The 5,799-nt window shown below is 37.9% G+C and overlaps 1 long non-coding RNA gene across 1 annotated transcript; it reads left to right on the top strand.

Moving 5' to 3' along the window:
- Window positions 1-3,166: 3,166 nt before the first annotated feature.
- On the top strand, window positions 3,167-4,092 carry LOC123743556 (uncharacterized). Its single transcript, XR_006770413.2, has 2 exons — window positions 3,167-3,509; window positions 3,780-4,092. It is a non-coding gene; the product is annotated as an uncharacterized LOC123743556 (long non-coding RNA).
- The last annotated feature ends 1,707 nt before the right edge of the window (window positions 4,093-5,799 follow it).

Genomic DNA, 5,799 nt, shown 5'->3' with positions numbered 1-5,799 from the left:
AGTCCATGCTATTTATTATGTGACCTGTTAAGCACGTTTTTACTCCTTAAATTATTTAGACTTGGGGGTTGAATAATTATTGACTCAAGAAATTTCAGCTTTTCATTTTTTATCAACAATCAAAACGTATACAGACCGTAATCTTACCTCAGGAATCCTGAATTAATGTTGTCCACGAAGTAGGCTAATTATCTTGATCGCCTGAAGGAATAACGTGGCAATTTACAAACTTTTCAAGCCCACGAAGACTACGAGATTTTAGCTCTGACTTAACCTCTATGGGCTAGGTGGGACGCTTGCGTCCCACCTACTCAACAGCCAGTGTAATCCCGTGGTGCGTTATTCAAATACCTTAGAAATGCAAAACCTTCAATTTTTCAAAAATATGACTATTTTACACCATTTTAAAGATAAGACTCTCGTTAATCTAACCACACTGTCCGATTTCAAAAAGGCTTTACAACGAAAGCAAAACATTAGATTATGTCAGCAGAGTACCCAGCCAGAAATAATCAGACACCCATTTTTCAAGCTAGCATATAATGTCACATAAACCCAAACAACAGCTAAATGTAGCACTAACCTTTGATGATCTTCATCAGATGACAACCCTAGGACATTATGTTATACAATACATGCATGTTTTGTTCAATCAAGTTCATATTTATATCAAAAACCAGCTTTTTACATTAGCATGTGACGTTCAGAACTAGCATACCCCCCCGCAAACTTCCGGGGAATTTGCTAACATTTTACTAAATTACTCACGATAAACGTTCACAAAAAGCATAACAATTATTTTAAGAATTATAGATACAGACCTCCTCTATGCACTCGATATGTCCGATTTTAAAATAGCTTTTTGGTGAAAGCACATTTTGCAATATTCTAAGTACATAGCCCAGGCATCACGGGCTCGCTATTTAGACACCCGGCAAGTTTAGCACTCACCATAATCATATTTACTATTGTAAAAGTTTAATATTGCTGACTGGCAATCAGTCAGTCAGTCAGTCAGTTTCTCCTGGTGACTGTCACTCCAACGGCGACAGCCTCAGGCTTACGTCTGTGTCCTTCAGCCTTTCACCCTCTACCAAATGGGGCGGATGCTGTGGGTGTGTGTGTGTGTGTGTGCGCGTGCGTGCGCGCGTCAGTTTTCATGTGAGTGTATGTAGGTTCAGCACACACACTACATGCGTATTTATGCACGTGTGTGAAATATTAGGCCTATGTGTAATTTTTGCAGGTTTGCTCATTTATCTATTTAAGTGATTATGCTCATTAATGTGTAACTAGTGATCTGTGTGTGTGACAGATTTAACCAGTCACTGCAGTTCTCTCTCTTACATCACAAGTAGCCATTTTGGTGCTAGGCAGGTGGCCTCCAAATCTGCTCTTAAAACTGGCCGCTATCATGACATGACATCATGACGTCCTCTTCAGAGCTATAGTTATCTGTCAATACCCCTCTGACATGATTTCCTGTCTTTAGTTTTTACATCTTTGCCATCTTGTCCTGTTGGTCCTTGAGCAGCGGGGTTAGGTAATAAACTAGCATTGCTGGCACCAACAGCAGCAGCAGCTGGGTAATACCCCGCTAACAATTCTAGAGATAGAAAGTTTTTGTAATGTTACCCATTCTTGCTAAATTACTCCAGGCCACTCTTGAAAGTCTGAAACTACATAAAAAGTAGGTCGGAATTATAATGGACCTATACACTTTCAATTAACTGCCCTTTTTCTGGCATGCAAATTGCTTTTGACAAACAAATCGGTCTGAATTTTCAAATCCCAATGTGTCTCTCGAGCCAAAAGTATTGCCAATGATCTCAATATTGTGTTCCTGGACGCTCTTGCCGTAGTAATAACCAAAAGATACCTATGTTGTCCGCTATCATGGCGTAGAAGGAAGATCCGAATGCCATGAACCACAAGGTTGTGAGTTCAAATCCCAGGGACATGTTGAATAATTACTGTATAAATGACGTGGTTACATTGATAATGTTATGTCAAAGTGTGTCAAATATGTACAGTAAGTTCTAAACACTATGTTCAACGCATTGTTGTGTGTGTCCCTAATCTTGCCAACAAACAAAGAACTGTGAATGGATCAGTGGTTCACCAATCAGAGCCTTGATGGGCTCGGCCACAGTAACAATGGATGTAGTGTAATGATGAAACAATTGTTTTGTTTTTTGGAGAACGTTTCTTTGGGAACATCAGCTTGACGACAGATATTCTCCTAACCCACAGAAAACTGGACACATTGTAAAGGTTTTGACTTGACTTGAGATTGTTTGTTAGATGTGCCAGGTAGATCGGCCAACCAAAGATATGGAATGATTCATCTTCTTTTTTTGTTGTGAGGGAATGAGTTCTGTCTGGTTAGTCAAATTTACACTTATGTAAAATTCAGTTTTGTAAAATGAACTTTTCATAAACACTTAAAACCTGTTGGGGCTAGGGGGCAGTATTGACAATTTCGGGAAAAATATGTGCCCATATTAAACTGCCTCCTACTCAAACTCAGAAGCTAGGATATGCATATTATTAGTAGATTTGGATAGAAAACACTCTGAAGTTTCTAAAACCGTTTGAATGGTGTCTGTGAGTATAACAGAACTCATATGGCAAGCATAAACCTGAGAGAAATCCTACCAGGAAATGGAAATCTGGATGCATGGGCTCTCTTCAAGTCGTTTCCTATTGAATACACAGTGACGTAGTAATAATTGTGCACTTCCTACGGCTTCCACTAGATGTCGACAGTCTTTACAAAGTTGTTTGAAGCTTCTACGATGAACAGAGCCCGAATGACAAGGAGGGGAAGTTGTTGAGGCAGGGGGTGACATCACTTCTTGGGGCGTGTTCACGAGGGTGGATCCTCCCGTTCCAAAACCTTTTTCAAGACACAGGGACCGTCCGGTTGAAATATTATTGAATCTTCACGTTCTGAAGGCTCTAAAGATTGAAGTTTTACAACGTTTGACATGTTTGAACGAACGTAAATCCAACTTTTTTTTACTTTTCGTCGCAACATCGTCCGCGCGCTTTCTACACTTGGAGTAGCTTACTGGACGCACGAACAACAAGGAGTTATTTGGACATAAATTATGGACTTTATCGAACAAAACAACATTTGAATCCTACAGACGAAGAACCGTATATGTGACATTTTTCAAAAAAACGAGATATACATGAAAAATCATTATTGGACACCCTTTTTCTATAGTGAACCGGTTTCACAAGCTTTCCACGCGCTAATTAACAATATGTTTAAATTTAAAGATAGGCTCTCGTGGAATAACCGTTTATGTGCACCACTCAGAATGGACGGACAAGCGCACAACTTTTCTGTTGCTGATGAAAATCACCGAAATGTGGGAAAGAAACGTAAAACAAAACTAAAAGAATGGAAAGACAGGCAAAGGAAGATCTTACGGGATGCGGGAAAACCCTATACAAATCGTAAGGGTCAAGAAAAAACTGGGAAAAGCTGTCCAAAAGAGGTCTGTGGAAGAACCGTATATCAAACAATCAAGCTAGCTAGCTATAGAGTACAGTAACTAACATGTATGTTCTGGGTTGTCTAATTTGTAACTATAGAGAAAACATATTAGCTAAAGTTCGTTGGCTACTAACTTATACATTATCGTTACAAATGTTATTGCTAGATTATAGAAGAAACATAGCTAGCTACTTTTTGTCCATCCACCGGATGATTCAACATGGCTACAGTAGCTAGCTAGTTATATGTAACGTTACACTGTATCCTGCAGGGAAGAGCGTGTTCCACGACGTGCAGAAAGGATTGTGGAAAGTTGATTGATGAGCGCAAGCTGCATCTGTTCAACAGTTTCTACACTGTCCCATACGAGAAACAACAAGCACAACCAGCAAAACCATTCAAGGTGATGAGGATGCAATGTGAAGACTTCAGTCACCTCCCAGATTCTGTTCTCAAGCGACCAGCTGGACTACAGACCACTTCAGTGAGGTGGTTAAAAGTCACATGTATTGCACAGAGAATAGTTTACTAACATCCCATCAACATGCAACATGTTGTTCTAACAATAAAATATCCTAATGATTCCCTTTTTTTTATTCATTACAATATACATCTCTGTCACCACATTTAGCATCAACTCTAAGCAGTTAATACTTATTTACTGCTGTCACCTCAGTACAGGACGTTTCTTGCCTTTAGCATGGGTTTAACGCAATTCAAAACTTAATTGCAGATCATAGTGTTAAACGCAAAGAGAATGGTTTTCTGAACGTTTTGTAATATTGACCTTAGGGACCTGCATAATGGACATGCATATTGGCACATCACATTGATCCATATTTGATATGTACAAGTTGTACTTCTTTTGATTGAATTAATTTAATTGTATTCTATTTTTGTAGTTATTCTATGGTATGTTCACATTGAGGGCTTCATTTTAAATGAGACTAAGATTTCATGACTCAACTTTTAAGAAAAGTCATCGGTGCTAAAGTTGATAGACCACCTTTAAATGAACCTCCATTAAATGAATTAACTACATATTGCATTTAAGTTATTTACATGAAGGGCATCTGTACTTGAAAGTACTTAAAACATCATATCAGGTATTAAAAAAGGACATCTTACAAGTGTCATGCAAAATGTCACATATACTGTTCTTCCACAAACTGAAATCATCACTGGAGATATACTGTTCTTCCACATTCTAAAAATTAAAACGACAATAAAAAAAGTATTTTTGAAATAACAAAAAAATATCAATTGTTGTTGGAAGATATGAGTATGGTGAATTATTTGTCAACCATAAAACACCCAATGTGGTACACACAATGAATAATATAAAAATAACTGATTATCTTAAAATGGAAAAATTGTCACATATATGGTTCTTCGTCTGTAGGATTCATTTGTTGTGGACCTGGGATTCCTGGAAGTGCCTTCTGATGAAGATGATCAAAGGTAAGGGAATATTTCTAATGCAACGTTTGATTTTAGATGACTCCAAGATGGCGGCTATCTGTATACCCTAGTGTATTTTTCTGAGCTCAGTACTCAGATTATTGCAAAGAGTGCTTTCCTCGTGAAGCTTTTTTGAAATCTTTCATAGCGTTTGCATAAAGGAGATGTTCATCTATAATTCTTTGAATGACAGTTTAATTTTGTATCAATGTTTATGACAAGTATTTTTGTAAATTGTGGCGCTGATTCACCGGCAGTATTTGAGGGAAAATATTTTCTGAACATCATGCGCTGATGTAAAATGCTGTTTTTATATATAAATATGAACTTTATCGAACAAAAATTGCATGTATTGTGTAACATGATGTCCTAGGAGTGTCATCTGATGAAGATCGTCAAAGGTTAGTGCTGCATTTAGCTGTGTTTTGGGTATTTGTGATGCATGCTAGTTGCTTTGAAAATGGCTGTGTGATTATTTTTGGCAGGGTACTCTCCTAACATAATCTAATGTTTTGCTTTCGCTGTAAAGCCTTTTTGAAATCGGACAACGTGGTTCGATTCAGGAGAAGTGTATCTATAACATGGTGTAACATAGTCATATGTTTGAGAAATTGAAGTTATAGCATTTATGGGTTATTTGTATTTCGCGCGACGCGATTCCACTGGCTGTTGACTAGGTGGGACGCAAACGTCCCACCTTGCCCAGGGAGGTTTAAAACATGATAAATGTCTTCAAAACAATCGGGTTCTTTTGTATTTCTGTATTATCCAAAATAAGACGATCACAAAAAAGAATTACCAGAAAAAGATTGCATCACACTGTAACAAAA

Source organism: Salmo salar, chromosome 06 (genome assembly GCF_965601325.2).
Source record: "Salmo salar chromosome 06, fSalSal1, whole genome shotgun sequence".
In the NCBI taxonomy this organism is placed as follows: Eukaryota; Metazoa; Chordata; class Actinopteri; order Salmoniformes; family Salmonidae; genus Salmo; species Salmo salar.
This window is presented reverse-complemented; position numbering and strand designations above follow the sequence as displayed.